The sequence below is a fragment of the Gossypium arboreum genome, chromosome 1 (assembly GCF_025698485.1).
Source record: "Gossypium arboreum isolate Shixiya-1 chromosome 1, ASM2569848v2, whole genome shotgun sequence".
NCBI lineage: Eukaryota > Viridiplantae > Streptophyta > Magnoliopsida > Malvales > Malvaceae > Gossypium > Gossypium arboreum.
In genome coordinates, this window is record NC_069070.1 from 80435351 (window position 1) to 80443363 (window position 8013).

The 8013-nt window shown below is 32.7% G+C and overlaps 1 non-coding gene across 1 annotated transcript; it reads right to left on the bottom strand.

Annotated features, from left to right (window-relative positions):
• Positions 1-6895: 6895 nt before the first annotated feature.
• Positions 6896-7002, bottom strand: LOC128282056 (small nucleolar RNA R71). Its single transcript, XR_008272348.1, has one exon. It is a non-coding gene; the product is annotated as a small nucleolar RNA R71 (small nucleolar RNA).
• Positions 7003-8013: the final 1011 nt, after the last annotated feature.

Here is an 8013-nt window from a genome sequence, read left to right on the forward strand (position 1 = left end):
AGATTGAAATTATGATGACCTTGTGATTATGGGACTAGACTTGTGATGTATAAGAAAAATGTATTTTTACCATGATGGTGGAAATGATTTGTAAAGGTGTTATAAACTTAGTATCATCACTTTACACTAAAACAGTTTTGGACAGCAGCAACAGTCTGACTTTGAAAAACCTCCAAAAATTGTTGAAATTGAGTTAGAGGTTGAATAAAATATTAAATTAAATCTTATTTAGTTTAGTTTTACATAAAGGAAATGGTGTAAGCAAAAGAATATTGAGATATTTGAATTTTTATGATATAGGGCAAGAGTGATTTAGGGGTCCCCTGTCTTGAGTTTAGAAAATCATTACAAATTGTATGAAAATAATTATCGGTTATAATTTGTATGAATAAAATTCTTAATGAGTCTATTTTCAAGAGAAATGGACGGGAACATCATCCAAATCCCGTATTAAAAGATAATTAATTTTTAGTAAAGAAAGGTCGAAGCTGTCAAACAACAGAGTAGGGGTAACTTTGAAGAATAAACTGTACTTATTGGCTAATCCATAAATTCTGAAAATTTTTTGGTAGAAAGATATATGATTCTAGTTTCAAATTATTTTAATGGATCTTAATTTAGAATTCTGTATCTCAAGATATTAATAATTTAGTGACTATGACGCGAGTAAATAGCTTGACATGAACCTAAGTAAAAAGTGCAATCATGATTGTTTTACCTTGAGATCATGATGTGAGAATTGGTAGAAGCATGTTAATAAATTGCTTATTATTTTCATACGGACTTACTAAGCTATATAGCTTAGCCCCTCCTTTTCATTTCTTTAGTGTTGCTATGTTAGCTCGAGGTTGGAGATCGTTAGAGGTAGCATCACACTATCAAATTATCAATTTTGGGGTATCGATAAGCCTTAAGTGTTTTCAAGTGAGTGGCATGTATAGAGACTTAGTCCTTTCTGTTACGTGTTTAATAGTTTGGCCAAATGTATTGGCTTATAATGATTCAAGTGTATATAGCCATGAGATGTGACTTATATTAGTTATGGGTTTGTAAACCTATTTATCAATGTGCAATGTGCTAACACCTTGAAATGTGATCATGTGCTTATATGTACCGAGATCTTATGTGATATGGTTATACTTGTTTACCATAATTAAGTTGAAGTTAATTAGTATGATGATAATCGTGGTATAAAACTGTAAGTGGTATTATAATAGACAAGGCCAAATGAGCATGAGAAACACAAGTATGATGACATGCAAATGTTATGTTTGTAACTTAATTGAGGATGTTTAATCTTTAATTGGATACCATGTGCTATGCCTTTGATGTTGTATAAGTGTGTGAGGAATTAAGGTTGACCAAGGCTTGGAAAATAGCTTAAGTGTTGGCCACACGGATGACCTAGCACACGGGCATGTGTCTTGGCCATGTGACCTTAAAATATTGCTGATGTCATAAGCAGAGAGTTACACAGGTTGAGGACACGGGCGTGTCTGAGCCACATGGGCGTGTGACCCTCCAAAATTAGAAAATTTTTGAAGTGTCATAAAAAGTTCGTAAGTTCTCGGTTTAGCCCCGAACCACCTCTAGTGTATGTTTTGGGCCTCGTAAGCCCGTATAAGGGACATTATGAATATGAATGAATGTTTTTAATTTGAACGAAATTTTTTTCATGGCCTGGTTTTACATGGTTGTGTATGTTTAAGTCACGTAATGCCTCATACCCTGTCCCGACCTTAGACTCAGGTAAGGGTTGTTACATAAACGAAAAATACATAAATCATAAATTTGGACCAATTAGTGTCCTGAGCATTTTATTTTAAACCATTTGTGAAAATTTCAGCTCAAAATGTCATTTAAAAATCAATTTTAAAACGAAGTTTAAATGCTAAAATGTAAATTTTACAAAATATCCAAATAAACCATTTTAAGTAATCGAAGCTAGCATGAGCAAAACTAAGTTATAAAAATTTTCAAAATATTCTGTGTAGTTTAAAGACTCTAATTACATTACCTTAAACTTGCTAACACTCGCGAATTCATATAACACATACAATAATAATAATAGACAAACTAACTCATGATAACTTAATAAAACAATTTGCCAAAGTTCACACTATGCGTACCCCACAAATTTACTCTTCACAAAGTTAGCTGACACTCAAGGCGGATAGTTAAAAACACGAAAACTCCTGGTGGATAGGCACTATAGTAATTGCTTTGTGTGTTGACACATAGAGAACACTCTTATGGCTTACACTCCTATGGTGAACTCTCCTATGGCGAATTGCTCTATGACAAAGTTTGGTGGAAAGACACACAACAACATCTAGTGGGAAGACACACAACAACATCTGGTGGGCTATCTTCTAAACTGTTTTATCTAACTTAGTCTCTTAGGGTTTCTTTTATTAGTTACACCCTAATTATATCAGTGTTATTTTAGGAACATTGCACCCCAAGTTTAGCTTATTAGGTCACCTTATAACTACATTAGAGAGGGGGTCCACCTACTTAGATAACTTTTCTTATATTGTTTTCATTAGTTTTTATTTTAGTTTTAGTTTTATGTTTCCGTAAGTGGAGTTCTTTCTACTTCGATGTGAAGACGATTGGGAGCAGAGATTGCTCCAGAACCTTACTTCCATCTATTTATTCATGAGCATTTTCTTCATTCTTTTCATTCATTCATTTATTTATATTTTGTTAACCTAGTCAATTGATGTTTGTATGAATATTGGGATTAATTCTTGTGCTTTATTCATATTTTGAATGATATGGTTATTTAACTAATTTGTTGATTGAGTAATTATTTACCTAAAAAATTTGGTGTTTATTTAAGAGTACTTAGTATACTAGGAAGTGACGACCCTAGTAGAATATCTAGACAGGTGAGTCTGAGAGGGTATCCTATCGAGTATAACTTGTGTCAAGTGGTGAGATTAAGAGGGTATCCGTATGCCTTGGTAAGACCAAGAGGGTATCTTAGGTGGTAATCCTTAGTGACGATGAGATTGAAAAAGTATTATTAGCTAAGGATGAAAAATCACTCAGTTAAGGGTAATTGGTTGCTTCGTTGATAATTAGGCATTTAATCAATCATAAGTTGGGAGCTCGCATCGTTGACACTAAGAATAGGAAATTCCATTAGTTTATTTTAGGTTCATTAATTTAACTAGTTTAATCAATATTTTAATTATGCATCAACACTACTAATTTGTGATTCAATTGGATTAGTAATTATTTTTGGTAATAAATTCCTCGAATATGCAATCCCTTAGGGGCGATCCTCAAAATACTTCCCAAGTGCTTTGTTGTAAAGAAAACTATATTACAATTTGACCTGTTTGCTTACAGATACCACACTTAATTATATATATTTTATTTGTAATATTTAATTATATATATATTATTTGAAATTTTTACATTCTCGATGTTCGTACGTTAGGAGGTGGTCAAGTTGTTGGTGTCATTATCAAGGATTGCGATGGTGAAAATTGTTATTGAATTAATTATCTTGTATAAACAATACTAATCAAGAGACAAACAAGGTAGATAGTGTGCTAAATTTTTTTTATTTTTGTTTAATATTTTTATTTACATTATTTTTATTTTATTTACCTTGTTGACTATCGAATTTAATCATGGAAGAATTTGATGATGATTATAGTTGGTGTTAGTCAAAGGGAATGTCCTTTTGGTATTAAGATTGGTACCATAGCAAAAGACTGAGTTGGGGGAACAGAGCTCTAACAAAAGAATGTTGTTATCACAGAGAATTCAATATGCTCGAATATTCAGTTCAACGAGAATTGAACTTAAACATGGATGGAAATATATATAGGCATTTATATAAGCAACATAGGTGCAATCAAAGATTAAGAGGAAGATATGATTGCACATCTAGACAAGTTTTCTTGTAATTCGCATGAGATATTTTCATGAGATGAGATTGAGCAGTTCATGTCTGAATAGTTAGAGGTTATGTCAGATCAAATGTTGCTTACAAGAAAAACCCTTGAACAACCCAAGAAAAGCACCACAATAGAGAAAACTAGACCAAGCAATGCCGAAGCAAACTCAGATAGCACTACCGAATACAATACCCAATCAAAATAGCACTACCGAATACAATACCCAATCAAAACAATCATTACAACCTAAAGTTCACCGACCCCCACCATTTTCCCAACGCTTTCAAAATCACAAACAATACTAAAATTTCAGATGATTCTTGAATGTCCTTAAGCAACTTCACATCAATATACCTTTGGTGGAAGCCTTGGGTAAAATGCCTAACTATGTCAAGTTTATGAAAGACATACTTTCAAAGGAGAAATAATTGGGGGAATTTGAAACAGTCACACTCACTAAATGATGCACTGTAGAAACACAAAAATATATAGCTTCGTAGTAAATTTTTTCGAAATTCACACTTTAATTATAAAATAATTAATTTTCACTTAAATTATTAACATATTAAATTTTAATATTTTTATAATAAATTTTTACAAATTTGTTTTATTTTCTACAATTTTGCACAAAATGTGAAAATTAACTCGACAGACACCTCAAAAGGCTTGAACTTTTGAAGAATTTTCGCTCCAAGTGAACCAAGGGCAAGATTAATATTTTTCCAGCCAAGGTCAGTCCAAATGATGATCATTTTATATATTTTATATTTAATTTTTATCGAATTTAAATTGGATTAAAAATTAATATAAAGCCTGAAGGAGAAACTGACCTAGTGTGTTAAGCATTAAAGACTGATCCAATAAGAAAATGTGTAGCCCAAAACTGACCCAATAAGCTGACCCAATTAGCTTATTTAGATGATTAAATAATTTCAAAATAGCCTCCAGTTTCCTTAAAATCCTATTCAAACCCCTCCACTTTCAGTGCCTGTAAAGATTTGTCCCGAGCTAAATTTAGCACAGTTTGAAACATTCAATCTTTTCTACATGTGTGGCCAGCCAAGGGTAGTGTGTTCTTGCTAATTATTTACTACCTTTATCAGCCACTCCCATCTATAAGTACCCCCTTTCACCTATTCATTCAACACACCTCTCATTCCACACTACTCTCACTCTTTTACTCACTTTTTCCCTTCTAGAACCTCCCTTTGTTTCCAATTTTTCCCTTCTACTTTCTTTTTTTGATTTCCCTCTTGGAAAAGAGGCTTCACCCACCTTGGGTAGCAGCATTCAATTGCTTATAGAAGCCTTGGATCAATAGAATGTGCGAAGAAGGAGAACAGCTCACTAGTTTGGCTTCAGAGAAAAACTGGATTTGCTTCAAGTTTCTTTTCCTTTAAATTTTCTTCTTGTTGTTATGATCATGTCTATGGATAATTGTTATTTTTATATTCTAAATTTAATTAACATGGAATAAATTTAATTCGTGTTAAGTTGATTGCATTTCGTCTACTTAAGTTTTTAAAATCATGTTTTCGTTGTTAGAGGTCTTGGTAAATTGTTTGATTAAGTAAAATCACGATTATGTTATACTTGCATTATAATTGTAAAGTAACTAATGAATTAATTATTAATCATATTGAAATTGCAATTAATTGACATACTTAATCAGTGCATGTTTAATATTCTAAGGTAGTCGAGGGTTAAATTAGCGACGGTATTAAATGATACATTAGCCTTGCATAACTTGCAAGATTATTGTGCAATGTAGGAATATATTGTTACTTCACTTAATCTTTTACTTGCTTATTAAAATTGATTAATTGTTTAAATTGACATAGTAATATGTTCAAGAGATTAGTTAATTTCGTAAGCCTGTATGTGCTATAGTTAACAAATTACCAAGTTGCCGTGAATTTATTCGTAACAACATGAACATTGTTTTAGTAATATTAAGTTAAGAAATGTAATTGATCTAACACAATTATGTCATATTGATTAAACTTATTTTTCAGAAATCGTGCTTTGGAATATTTACCTATAAATCTTCTTAGTTAATTTTCTTAGTTAAAATCTAGTTTTATTAAACCATTTTCCTAAAAAACAAAAGATTTTCCTTTACCAAAGTGTTTTCAATTGCATTTCATAAATATTTTCTTACACAGTTCCTGTAGGTACGATAACTTGACATTTACTTGTCACTTTATTACTTTTTGCGATTGTGTACACTTGCACATTTCCATCGTTCCATATTTTTGGCGCCATTGTGGAGGATTGTTTTAAAAAAAAATTCTTTATGAATTGGTTAATTTTACATTTTGGTTTATTTTTTTCTATTCAATTTTAACCTAATCAATTTTTCTATGTTTGTTTCAGGTGTTTATGAGTATTATTTGAAACTTAGTCAATTTTTCTATGTTTGTTTCAGGTGTTTATGAGTATTGATCGAATTATCAATTTATTCCTCGTAGATCTTGAATTGAAATAACTTTTTGACAAAGAAGAAGACAAGTAGTTCAAAGAAGGACCAAAGAGATGAACTTTGAAAATCCAAATCAAGGAAGCAGAGAAAACCCTACTCAAAATCCTATCCTTATTACTGATAATAGGGATAGAGCTCTAAGACAGTATGTTGTGCTAGTGTTTTATGATCTTAATCCAACTATTAGGAGACCCAAAATTGAGGTACAACAGTTTGATCTGAAGCAAGTCATGTTACAGATGCTTCAGACAGTGGCCAATTTAGTGGAATGTCTACCGAAGATCCTCACCTTCACTTAAGACTGTTTATGAAGGTGAGCGATGCTTTCAAATTATTCAAAGTACCCAGAGATGCACTACGATTAAATTTTTTCCCATATTCACTAAGGGATAAAGCTCAAGCCTAGTTGAACTCATTGTCACCAAGTTCCATTACCACATGGTAAGATTTAGCAGAAATATTTCTTATGAAGTACTTCTCACCTAGCAAGAATGCTATGTTGAGGAACGAAATTACTACATTCCAACAGTTGGATGATAAGTCCTTGTATGAGGCGTAGGAAAGGCTTAAAGAACTATTACAAAGATGCCCTCATCACGAAATCCTTCATTGCTTCCAATTAGATACGTTTTATAACCGTCCCATTGCTCACACAAGAATGGTAGTAAACGCTTCTGCTACCAGTGCTCTCCTTTCTAAGTCTTATAACGGGGCTTATGAAATCATTGAGAGGATGGCTAGAAACAACTAGTAATGATGAACCAATTGAGTAATGTCAGAAAGATGAGTCACTAAAGTACACGAAGTGGATACTCTCACTTCACTTGCATCTCATGTATCCTCAAAATCCATAATGCTTAAAAACTTTGCTACTAATGGGTTTAATAATTTTGCAGCTCAGCCACTAAATCAATTTGAAAATGTAGCCTGTGTTTATTATGGGGAAGGGAATTCATTCAAAGAATGTCCTTAAAACCTAGAATTTGTATATTACATGGGTAACTAGAACCAAGGAAGGCAAGGACTGCAAACCAATTTTTATAGCCAATCTTGGTGAAACCACTCTGATTTTTCTTGGAGTAACCAATAGACTGGACCTAGTAACACTTATGCACAACCTAGACCAACCCAGCCACCTGCATTTACCCAACAAGTTTATAAACAACATCAAGCTGAATCTTTCAATGGCTTAGAAAACCTGTTGAAGGCATATATAGTGAAAAATGATGCCTTAATCCAATGCCAAACAGTCACATTGAAAAACCTAGAAAACCAAATGGGCCAGCTTGCAACCGAACTTAGGAACCGACCACAAGGTGCTTTGCCTAGTGATACGGAGAACCCAAGAAATCTAGGGAAAGAGCATTATAAAGTAGTGACATTTAGGAGCGTAAAGACATTAGAGCCCAACACTGTCGAAGTTGAGGAGGAGCTAGTTGATGCTCAAAATTCAGCGGAAGTTCAACCAAGTGTCGAAATTTCAGCTTCACCTGAACTAGTCAATTATGATAAACTAATAACTTTGTTAGATGTAGAATTGCCACAAAAGATGAGTCAACTAGTTCCAATAAAGAACCTTCACCTCAGCCTTAAAGACATCAAAAGCTAAAATAG